Below are 12,986 nucleotides of genomic sequence, written 5' to 3' on the forward strand. Positions count from 1 at the left end.
AAACATGTTTCATCTTTGAGAAAACTGAAAGTTTTCAGGACACTGGCCTCACTACAGCTGTGTGGCCCTCAACTTCAGTACTGTCACTTACAATGATGTTACGTTATAAATTCTGACTCTTCCACAGCAGTGTACAAACATGCCTCAAATGTTTTAGTAGAATTTAGCTTTTCCTTAAATTGTCTTTTTCGTAGTAACAAAACAGCAACAAAAATAACAGCAAAAAATCAATGCTAAAACTACTAAATAAACTTACAAACTTGAAAAATTAGATACTTCAGATAGCCAAAAACTTCATATTATCAATGCAATATATTCCAAATTTCAAAGATTTGACAAGTCTGTAGAATATCTTTCATTGGTGGATTGAAGCTTTCACACTGCATGATCTTCTGCCAGGTAGGATGCATGTCATTCACTGGTTTGTGGTTGAATCCATTTCAAGGCATGTCTTGGTGATAGAGTAGTGGTGGGATGATAAAATGTGCAGTCAGGTCTGGTACACTGTATTAAATCTATAATGTTTTGGGTAATAAAAGGGACATTCCGTTTTCTTACAAACTGAAGTAGCAGCAGAGCTGACCACTAGGGGATGGCTCTGGTGCTTTAATTGCTGGTTTTGGAGGCAATACTGGAATTCTTCTACTCTCATATGAGAAAAGGGACAATCTGGTTTAGTGCACTTGGCATCATATTTACAATTTAGATGAGCGAGCAAACATTTTTCAGCAAACTTACAATTGAGGAAGGCTTTGCAAGATACAATGGAATGGTGGTATACATACTCATCCCAATTTTTATAAGCAGACCAGTACTTGCAGTGCTTCAAAAGCTTTTCTGGTTTCTGTGCCAGGCTCAGCTCACTCATCTCAGCCTTGGTAAAGCTACCATCTGGGCCCTCAAGCTGTCTGTTCATCAACTGCAACTGCTGTGGGTGGAGGAGATCTCTGAGTCCCCTGTTTGAGGCTGCAGTTTTGTTTATGGGTTTCATTCCTTCACAGCACATGTCCTCCTCTTGATCTTGCATGTATCTTTGGGGAATGGGAACACCATCCAATGTCACCATAAATTTGGGACTTGCAGGTTTATCTGGTTGCACAAGATTTAGTGTCTGCATAAAGTGTCCCAAAAGTAGCTGAAGGATAGCTGCAGTCTTCATCCCTGACTCTTGGTTTGCTGCCACTACTGTTTCAATGTATTTTTTTAAATTTTATTTTATTTTTGAATTAGCACATTAATCATATGAGGGGATTTCATTCTGATAATCGATATGTGTGTACAGTACTTTGAACAAGTTCATACTCTCCATTATATTTTTATTTTCCCTCTTTTCCAGGATTTGGTGAGTTTCATTATGTCCTGAATATTTCTAACTGGTATACTCTCAAATAAAATTATTTATATTTCAATTATATGTGGATAAATATTCAGTAGTAGCTACATTTAAAACAGTCCTGGATGGACTTGTTAAACTATCAACATCTACTAATAGTTTCACTCATGTGTTATGCCTATGATGTCTAAGAATAGATGCATTACTTAGAACTCTCACTATAATAGTTAGATAAATTTGATAGATCACCAGTGACTGCCTGCCTGTCTTTTCCAGACTTTTTCCAAACATGATAACTTAACACTTATTTTTAAGACAGCATGCATTATATTCACTAACAAGAAACCATGCATAGATTAATTCATCTAGGATACTCCACTTGTGACAGACATATTGTTGACTCTAAGCTGTAATCTGAGGTATGGGGTGTTGTAAGGCTGTTGGTTGGCAAGGTTGATGGAAAACGTGCATATGCATTGGTTTCTGTACCTGAAATATATGGCGAATAGAGAATGAGCTCTATGGAGTTTAGAGTGAATAGTCTGGTGATCTTGATCTAATGGTTTTCTTATTTATTATATATTGCAAGTCTTAAACCATTATTTAATAATTTGGCCATGCCTTTAAAAATGATTTTGCAATAAACCTTTTCAGAAGAAAGTCATTAAAACACTGGAAGCATTTTTTCAGTGAAAATGAGGTTCCAGCTTTTAATTTCCCAAATTTGGTGAATAACCTACATGCATTGAATGGTGCATTTGGAATTGGTGACCACGTGAAAACCAGAAAACTCAATTTTGCTGAAAAAGTATCCTCAAATTCTGTTCAATATATTTATTATTAAAAATACCTTGAATGACATTATCATTTACTACCTGTAACTTTAGAATATAAGTAAACTGTAAAATATACATACATATATATATATATATATATACACACATGAAGTATGATTTTTTTCATTTAGATTAAATAATTTTTGTTCTTTGGAAATGCATATGATCAATTTTATCTTCTAAGATTTTATGCATCTAGAAAAGTGAAGCAATAACTATTAATGATTGGACTCAAGAAAGATGATTTTGTATCAAATCATATACCATTTTTTAAAAAAATATTAACATTAGATGGTTTAAATAGAAAGTAAATTATTTAATTTTAAAATAATCCAAAGGCCAGGTGCAGTGTCTCAAACCTAAAATCCTAGCTACTTGGGAGGTGGAAATTGGGAGGAGTGCAGTTTGAAGACAACTTAGACAAAATATTCACAAGACCCCAGCTCAGCCAAAGGCTGAGTGTGGTAGTGCACACCTGTCATGCAAGCTACTCAGAGAAACACAAATAGAGGATCACAGTCCAGACCCAATATAGGCATAAAGTGAGATGACTTTTTTTGTTCAATACAAGGGGTTGAACTCCGGACTTTGTGCTTATTAGGTTCACTCTACCACTTGAGCCATGTTCCCAGTCCTTCTTGCCTTGGTCATTTCTCAGATAGGATCTCACCTTATGTCTGGACTGGCCTGGACTTCCAACTTATTATTTGTCCTTCACCATTGGCTGGGATGCCAGGCACACTCCACTGTGCCCAGTCATTGGTTAAGATGAGGTCTTGCAAATTTTTTTCCCCTGGGTTGGCCTCAAACCTCCTGATAGCAACCTGCAACGTAGCTAGGATTATAGGTTTGAGCCACCATTCCTGGCCTAAGATGAAGTTTTTAAAACTCTTTTTCCCAAATATAACGTCTGAGAATATTGTAAATTTTACAGAAAATTTACTTAATAGTCTCAAAATTTAAATCTTGCCATTGAAAGAATAAATTTTCTGAAAAGACTATCCATCTTGAAGAAAATAAATTGCTTTCAATAATTAAGAAAACAATTGAGTAGAAATATTCTTTGGATTGTAGTATTATGTGAATCATTATTCTATGTATACAATTAATAACATTATACAATGAAGTAAGAAACTATAGCTGTCAACATTTATATGAGGTAAGAAATATTTAAAAATATACATAAGTTTGTATAGCTGTGTATACTTTACCCATAATTGAATAATGACATTCTACATGTTAAGATAAACAAAGAATGGAAAAAAGTTTCATCAGGAGATTTGAATTAATACTATTTGAATAAATACTGTAGAAAACCATTTACCCTAAAGAAAACTCATCACAGATTAAAAGCAGGAAGAAGTAGTTAAAGATGAAAAACAAAAGAAATATTAAATATATGGCTGGATCTGAATAAATGATTTAATAAAATTATATCAATAATATTTTTGGTTTCTAAATGTGTGCATGTTTCAGGATAGGGTCAGTACACACTATCTCAAAATGTGGGCCACTGAATATTTTAAGCTGAAGGAGCTTGAGAAATCAGGAGAAGCAAGAAATTCACAGCGACTTTCCCTCTTACTCACAGACCCTCCTGGAGAAGCTCCCTCCCTGTGTCTAGTACATTCTTTATTTTTATTTTTATTGTTGTTGTGCTGGGGGTACATTGTGACATTTACAAAAGTTCTTACAATCTATCATAATTGAATTTACCCTCTCCATCATTCTCCTTTATTGCCCCTTTCCCCATTCCTGGAACAGTTTCAACAGGTCTCATTTTTCCCATTTATATACATGTATACACAATGTTTGCACCATATTCACCCTCCTACACCCTTTCCAATGCATTCTAATCACAGAAGACACAGGACATAGAAGAGAATCTCAATAGGGCATGTTAAACATCCCTTTTTATTGCCTTTAGATCATACTATTTATCTTATCACATTTCTCCATGGATCCTCACTCCTCATTAATTCTAGCATAAAAATAATTAGGTTTAACTGTTGCTTTGATTCTTCACTTCTTTATAAGGTCTACCATATAATGTAAAACTTAAATTTATATGACTTGCTTTTGTTAGTGTTTCTTTTTTGTACAGGGGACTCAGATGCAGACCTAGGAATGATATTTTCCTTCCTATAATCTCTCTGCCTACCTATCTGTTAATTTATCTACCCATCCTCTCTGTCTCTCCATCTCGCTCTCTCTGTCTGTCTTCTATGACACATGTCACCATTATCATAAAACTAGTGCAAACAATTGAAAGTGTTCTAAGGTCATTACATTGTCTGAGAAATGGTAAAAGTATAACTTATTAATGTTTAATAAATTTGCATAGCATTTTGTAATATCTTAGGTTTTCATTATAATTAATATAAAATATTTCCCTAGAACAAAATGGAAAAAACAAATAGCAAAGTAATGCTTAATTCAAAAGAAAAATTTAAAAAGTAAAAAAGAAATAGTGAATATTTGGAACAAATAGAAAATAACTAACAAATAAATAGAGTTAATCCAAATACACTAACAATTATATTAAGTATAAATAGACTAAGTGCTCCAATTTAAAATCTGCACAGCATGTGGCTAAATACACAAAGCCATGTTGGATTCTGCATAGGTTACATGATGGGTCTATAAAAGGGTTAGGAAGGAAAGGCAATCTGGAAACCAGATGTGAAGGAACTCAGAAATTCATGACCTCTATAAGGTTTACAGCTTTTCCTCAAAATAACAATAGACAAAAAAATTCAGATATTTCTTTGAAAGAAATATTTTATAGTTCAAGAACAAAAAGGAAATAAATGAAAGGAAATATAAATTTTCAATATTCAGAAACACATTTAATAAATGTGTTTAAATTTTCCTTTAGTTCAGAAATGTCAGTATTTCCTTTCACGGAATTTTTATTGACATATAATTATTGTATATGTTTTTGTGGTGCAGTGTGATAATTTAACACATGTATACATGTGTGATGGTCAAATCAGAGTAATTCGCATTTCTATCTCATTAAACTTTTACCACTTCTTTGTATTGGGAGCCTTGAAACACTTCTCTTCTAGTTCTTTTCTTTTTTAATCTTTTGCAGGTACTGGGATTTGAACTCAGGGCCTCATGCTTGCTAGGCAGGCATTCTACCACTTAAGTCATGCACCCAGCCCTCTTCTACTTCTTTATAAAATATATAAAAAATCACTGTGCACCATGGTCACCCTGCTGTGCTGTACAGCAATAGATTTCATTTTTCTATATAGCTACATTTCAGTAGCTAGTGTCTGACTTCCTTCCATACTCTTTCCTGCTATCCTTCCTAGCCTCTTATGACCACGACACTGTACACCATAAATTAAATGGTCCTTCTACTTTCAGATTTTTAAGGACTCATCACACTGATTTCTATAATTGCCATCATTATTATAAATGATAAGAAATATTACTAAAAAATGTTCTAGACATTACATGTAAGCACATTTTATTTGAATAATGTTAGAATTATAGTTATTTGAAAAACTAATATTTTAATTACAATATGAAGAAAACTGATAGCTATAGGAAATGTTATTCTAAAATCACATTTTAGGAAAACAGTACAACTTAATTTTACTTTATCTAATTTGGGCTTTCTAGTAAATAACATTTTTTAAGTTAGATGGCTGATTTTTATCTAAATGAGTAAAATAGATCCGTTTTAACAGATTCAGTATCAACTATCAGCAAAAATCTAAAAACTCACCAAAGCAAATTGAAGTAAAATTATGAATGCCATGAACAAAAGGGAGTGCTAAATTCTCAACCAATATGGGAAATAGTACTCAAGTCCTTTAGTAACTTCCACACATAGATGCTTTTTACAGGCAACTTCAAAAGAAAATCTTTTAAATTGCTTTATAGTAGAGGAATACATAGAAAATCATTATCTGAATTATAATTAATGAAGTCACAATGCTTTGAAAATGTTTGACAGTCTTGTCATACTTCATTTAGGTGGTATATTGAATATTTTGTATACAAATTTGCAGCCAGGCACCAGTGACTCACATCTGTAATCCTTGCTACTTAGGAAGATGAGATCAGGAAGATCACAGTTTGAGCCCAACCCAGGTAAACAGTTCATGAGACTCCATCTCCAAAACAGCCAGAACAAAATTGACTGCAGGCATGGCTCAAGTGGTAGAGTGCCTGCTTTGCAAACTACAGTCGCCTCAAAAAAATATACACAAAAACAAAAACAAAAAAATTTGTAAAGGTCTGTAAAATTGTCACAGTCAAGTTTATTTATTCATGGAAGAAACATGGGGAAGAGTAGAAGAGGTACCTAAAAAGAATTTAAAAATTAACCACATTTTTTTTTAATATAGGTTTGTTCACATTTTCTTTCTTTTTATTTTTTTTTCACTTTATTTTTATTTTTGTTGTACTGGGGGTACATTGTGACATTTACAAATGTTCTTACTATTTATCACAGTTGAGTTCACCCCTTTATCATTCTCTTTTACTCCCCTCTCCCAACATAGTTTTAGAATGGATATTGCACTGAATTCTGCTCATAAATTATAATTGTATTCTATAAATGTACTTTTTATGATAGGGTATTTAATTACTTGATAAACCATAATAGTTACTTTGTATCAACAATCAAGTCAATAATCTGTTATGCTCACTATGTATTAACAGAATACACTGTAATATCTCCAAGACTTTTTGGTCTATTGGACCATTGACCTGAAATTTACAAAGTTGTTAAATGCTTATTTACATAATATGGCAGAAGAGCTTTCTCACCAAGTCAGTAATCTGCTTCTTCAAAATGCTTATGAGTATATTTACAGGAAAGACCACACTTTTATTTTATTTTCCAACAGCACTCAGAACATATTTCCTTTAGAGCAGAAGGGTTATGATGTCCTATTTTGTTAGTAGTGTGTAAAACAAATATTAAAACAATTTAAGTTTTAATGGGCCCAGTAGAGATGTTATCATACTATTATGATATTTCCATGTTTAAATAAACACAAATGAATATTGTTTCTGATAAACCATTAACCCGTATTTGGCTCCATCATTTTTTGTCCCATAGTGTATTTCACTATGGAAATCCCCAGCTATAAAACTACTTAATATGCACAAAACTACTTAAAGTGCTATAAATATCTTGTCTATCTCCATCAAATTATATCTTGCTCAGAAACTCCTATTGCCACATTATCTGTACCTCTATCACATGACTTCAATTACAAATATTTCTTCATTTTTATATCTACATTGGACTATTTCTGTAATTTAAAATCTGTTTTATTTATCTTCCAGGACTCATCTTCCTACACTTTGTGCTAAGCAAATATTCACTACACATTTTTTGAATGAAAAATCTTTTCAAATAAATTAATTACAGACTATCTTCACAGCATTTTGTCTTCATAAGGTCAACTTAATTTTCTAATATTAAATTATTCAAAATATCAAATCCATCTGACACTTTGTGGTAGAAAATGTAGAGATACTTAAAATTTTTATGGCAGGTATTAATAGATATGAAGAGGTAAACTGTACTGGTTTTATTTTCTTTTATTTTAAAATGAGAATACTAATTTAATTAAAGCAGATAAAAAGATTTTACTCCTAACTTCAATTAGAGCTTTGGTGAATTCATTTTTCCTCTGCTCTGAAAAGGTTTAGTGAAAGACCTAAAAGTAAAATATTATATAATATAGTATATTTTGCTGGCAGAATACATGGAAAGTCACTTTTTTAACATATGTTGTAAAAAAAATTTTTTTTTGTGGTACTGGAGCTTGAACTCAGGACCTGCACCTTAAGTCATTCCACCAACCTTTTTTGTGATGGATTTTTTTCAATATAGGGTCTCAGGAACTATTTGCTTGGGCTGGCTTCAAACCACGATCTTCCTGATCTCTGCCTCCTGAGTAGCTAGGATTATACGTGTGAACCACTGGTGCCCAGCTGTCGAAAAGTTTTGAAAAACATGTCAGCTGTTCTCTTGTTTGCTTAATTACTTAGTTTCATAGCAAGATGTGAAATAAAGAAAAGCAAGACAAGTATCTAAATCTTTATAAATAAATTAACTTATATTCAAATATCCATAATCATTATATTGTACATGTAAGATATTTATAGTATTCCCCACTGAAAGTTTGTTCTTTTTATTATCATTTTCCAGTACCAGCTAATGGAATTATTTTGACATTCAAACATTTAATGCAGAAAATGATCCAGGTCAATTGAAGATTCTTTGGTTCTTTTTACAGGGTTGTTGCTGTTTAACATCTGTCAAAATTAGGGAGGCTTGGGAATCGAATGCTTAAGCTTGTTTTTAATAGTGCTTTAAAAATTAAAGTGATTTTTAGAATACATAAATACGTTTAATTAGGCCTCTGAATTTCTAGTGGCAGAACTGCTGATCTTTTGAACCCTCTGTTGATAACCATCTTAAAGCAAGTCAAAAGTTGCCACATAATTACTTGGCACTATTCCAGTACATGCATTTTGGAAAAGTAGAATATTGACTTTTATTTCTCCTCCTCTGGGTGGTAATAGAATTTGTAACATTTGAGAAACGTGTTCTATTTCCATCAGTCAGGACTTTCCTGACATCTTTTTTATTTAAACTCTACCAAGGAAAGTAAATATGGTCATTCTGTTTTGAATTGCAAAAATACTTCTACCGAGCATCACAGTTATATGATTTCTTATCCCATTTTCCCTTTCTGACTGAATATTTTCTATTATTTCACTTTCTTATTCTAATAGATCGTGGAAGTAAAAGGAGGTGGATTCATGCAAATTGTAATCTTAAACGTGTAAGTTGCACTTCCTGGTTATCTTACTAGTGAATTTTATGGAGGGTAGACTCCATCTGCGGCAGGTCTGTCCTCAGATTTGTCCAGAATCACTGCCTTATCTCTCATGTAGATGCAGTTCACAAGCCTCAAATAGATTCAGCATCAAAGTGAACTGTTACCTCAAACCGAGGAAGGGTTTTTTAAAGTACTTGCTATCTGCTGATAAAGGAATTCTAAGACTTTAAATCTTGCATTATTTATGTACTACACAGCCCATGAAGAAAATGATCTGCCAAAGTATTAAGGATGAGATAATAAATTCTTTAGCTTTAAGGTAACAAAATAAAAAGGCGTTGACCTTTAGCTAATAATCTCTTGCAGGAAAGGTCAATAACTGCCAGAAAAAAGAAAGGCAAGTTTAAAGTCTATTACTGAATGAAATCTAACATTGAAATTGTTTTATTTTGTATTTTGTCAAATACAAAATGTGTCTGAAACTATGGTGTTGATAAAGTGTTTAGTCGTGCATTATGTACAGATTAGAAGTAAGAATTCAGACACTAAATAATGAATATTGCCCAAATATTTGAAAATGTGGGCTGTGGATACTCAAGTCATTTCATGTTTTTATGACATGTCAATTAACTATTAATTGCAGAACTTTCCATGAACACATAACAATGGAATAATGTAACAGATGATATTAGATACTAAAAAACAGAATTAGAAGTAAAAATTATCCTAAAAATTGAAAAAAAAAAAGTAGGATGGAAGTGAAGTAGGAGTTTTGGACCCCAGGCCCAAGCTCCAGGGCTTCCACATGTCAGGTCCAGCTATTCACCCCTGTAAGCCAAATAGAGACATGGTGAAGGACAGAGAAAGATTTATTACATGGTCCTGGGCATGCCGTGAGAAGAGGCAAAGTAAACACTTAGCCCATCTTCAGCCATCTTCGAGTCAGCCGTGAGTTTTAGCTCTGAATAGACGAAGAATTAGGGCAGGGGTGAGGGAAAATGGAGGAGAAAAGTGTGCATAATTAAACAGTCACAAGTGAGGTCTTATTGGTCATTATCTCAGTCCTTGTTCTTCAGGGATTCTGGAGAAGTTGTTATCTTGAGTCATGGTTACCTGGCAGAAGTCTGTCCTGGGGAAGCTCTACTGTTAGGGGTAATTTCCATCCCTTGTCAGGTAAGAAGTTATCAGTTCTGTCCTTCCTGGAATCCAAGGTAATTGCAAAGTGACTGCAGAGAGAATGACTTAGAGAAAAGACAAATAAAAAATGGAGATAGAAATAACAACCTTTTCTCCTGCTGTTATAGGATATTCAAGAACAGGGAAACAGGACACCAAGACTTTCAAGAAGCAATGTTTATTAGCATGCCAGCAGCAGCTCAGTGGATTCACATCCAAAGGCTGAGCCCAAGAACAAAGAGGCCATGCCTTATATACCATTTTAGGGAGATTACAGAAGCAAGAAACAAAGTTTAACCCATATATGGTTACATACCATTTCATTGGCTAGCTTTTTTTCAGTGCTAAGTGACCTTCTTCATGTTCAGATTCTTTAAGTTTTGTCTCCCTGCTCTGCCATCTCCTCCCCCTGCTACGTTTTCAGAACATAGACTTACTTGCTTCTTTTCTGGCCCCCATCCCTGCTACATTATTCCCTCCTTTGATGTTTGGACCCATCCAGGGTCAAAGAGCCATCTTGATTTAGTGATTTATATTTTTATAGCATCATTGTATGGATGGCTATTTTATATCTCTCTATAGTGTCCTCTATAATAGTCCTGATGGACCTCAATACCAAGGGAACCAGGCAGGGTAACAACAGACATGCTCCCAAGACAAGACCCATCATCCTGCTTTTTATTACAAATGTAGCCAATATTGTTTCCCTTACTCTGGGACTTTTAGTATCACTTACCAGCAAACTTGCAAACCTGGGGAGTATATGAGTTGATGTAACACCCGACCTGTTGGTGGGTGTATGATACAAAATATGGCTGTGTGGAGGTCCCAACAATGGCTCTCTTATAACATTCAGTACATGGGGGAAACCTTTCTAGAGGAGAGCAGGGGTGTGTCCCATGTTTGAGGTTCCACCCAGCATAGACTAGTCAGCTTCCAGAGTGACTAGAGCAGGGCTGTGGTCCATTGTTCGTGGTCTCCTGTTGTTTTCTGGGAAGCAGGGTCCTGTTGAGGAAGGGCACAGGTGTTTTGGAGGGTGATCTTGCATGGTGAGGCTGGGTCAGGGACGCACTCACACTTTGGAGAGGCTGGCTTCACTAGGTTGTGGTGGATCCAGAGAGCATTTTCTCTACTTTAACTGTAGTGGGGGTAGACAAAATAACAACAAAGGAGCCCCTCCAATGGGATTTTAATAGTTGAACATTTTATTCTTTTATCCAGACAATATCTCCTGAAATTTTGTTTTATTTTTTACTGAGAAGAATTACCATGGCAACAATATATTATAAGTTAAAAACACCATCTTAAGTATCAAAGGACATGTGTAGAGCCAGTAAAAATAGTCATTTTATCTCTATTTAAGTAGAAGGCCCTATCTGAAAAACAAGAGTTTTTGCCTGGATGGGCTTTAATGCCAGGTAGCCACAGGTGTATAAGAACCATTTCCTCAATCCTCTTGACTTTGGTTATTTTTGAGAGGTCTTGCACTAGTGACTCCAGCTGAACTTTTACAGCATTTCCCAACTGTCTCTGAGTAGTCTCCTTTGAAGATGTTTCTCCCATCCAAGTACTAACTAGGCCCGACCCTGCTTGGCTTCCAAGACCAGATGAGACTGGGCACGTACAGGGTAGTATGAAGATCTTTCTTGACTGGCTGTTTGTTTGTTTGGTTGGTTTTGGTCCCATGTCAGGGGGTGGGGGGGTAACAAGCAGATCAGGTGGGAGTCAGTGCCAACTAGACCCTTTTGGCCAAATTTAATCAACAAAGAGGGGCTTAGAAGGAGTGGCTCTTAGACAGTGGGCTTCTAGGCAAGGACAAAATCCAACAAATGCAGACATCCAAAAAGCTAACCTGGTTGATGCATAAATACTTATTAGATTCTTTTTCCAGAAACTTGATTGTAAATTCTCCAGAAGGATCACAACTGTAATGACAAAAATTTAAAAGAGCTATGGTTAAAATTCTAATAGACAATTTAACAACTAACAGAACAGTATATCAGTACCATTAACTTTTTGTTTCTGTGTTTTTCTAAATTTTGCATTTTAGAAGGCTTGATATACTTGAAAAACATAAATATATTTAATATGCAGGAACTGGCAACAGCATTATTACAGCTTTATAGAGGTATATATACATATCAGTTTAGTTGTTGCTGTTCAAGTAAAATCTTCAATTTTCTTATTGGTTGGACGGGGAGAACAGTGTCAGTGACCCCAAATAACCCAGTCACAGACACATACAGGGTACCAACTACATCAGAATCACCCAAGACAATAGTTGTTTAACCATAATTATGATATCATCTAGAAAATTTTACATAAGCCAACTTTTAAATGAATTTTTATTTAGTTATGACTCAGTTACCTTGGTAGTCAAAACCCTGACAAAAATTACCAGAGAACATAGGTAAATATTTATGGGGACTAAGTGTGGAGTTAGGAAACCTAGTGGCCAAGAACCATGGCTCAGATGTTGGTAAGAGATCACATCCCAGACTGTTGACATTAACAGATGGCTTATGACATAGAGCAGGATCCCACCAACCTGTAGTCAGTGGAGCCCCCATAAAATAACAGGCCCAATCTGGCCATATAGTGTTCCTTTTCAGTTTTTTTTCTTTCTCCTATCTGAAGGTTGCACTTTGGCTTTGTTTTTGTTTTGTTTTACTTTGCTTTATGTAGGTAAATCTGTCTCAACCCTCATATCAGTGCAGTAGCACTCCCAGTGCTCAGCTGTCTATTGCTTCTCTGTATTTTAATAAACTCTTGCTGTCTTGATAAATTTTTGGATTAACCTGCAGAACCAAAAAATTC

The 12,986-nt window shown here is 34.5% G+C and overlaps 1 long non-coding RNA gene and 1 pseudogene across 3 annotated transcripts in view; both read right to left on the reverse strand.

The window, feature by feature from the left end:
• Nucleotides 1-411: 411 nt before the first annotated feature.
• Nucleotides 412-4,411, reverse strand: LOC141423464 (zinc finger CCCH domain-containing protein 14-like; annotated as a pseudogene).
• Nucleotides 4,412-10,330: 5,919 nt separating this feature from the next.
• LOC141423288 (uncharacterized) overlaps nucleotides 10,331-12,986 on the reverse strand; it is a 49,275-nt gene continuing 46,619 nt past the window's right edge. For all 3 annotated transcript variants that reach the window (XR_012448021.1, XR_012448022.1, XR_012448023.1), the window contains 2 exons: nucleotides 12,022-12,094; nucleotides 10,331-11,307 (listed from right to left, as the gene is read on the reverse strand). This is a non-coding gene — a long non-coding RNA (uncharacterized lncRNA). The remainder of the gene's footprint in view (nucleotides 11,308-12,021; nucleotides 12,095-12,986) is intronic.

Source organism: Castor canadensis, chromosome 5 (genome assembly GCF_047511655.1).
Source record: "Castor canadensis chromosome 5, mCasCan1.hap1v2, whole genome shotgun sequence".
Classification (NCBI taxonomy): Eukaryota; Metazoa; Chordata; class Mammalia; order Rodentia; family Castoridae; genus Castor; species Castor canadensis.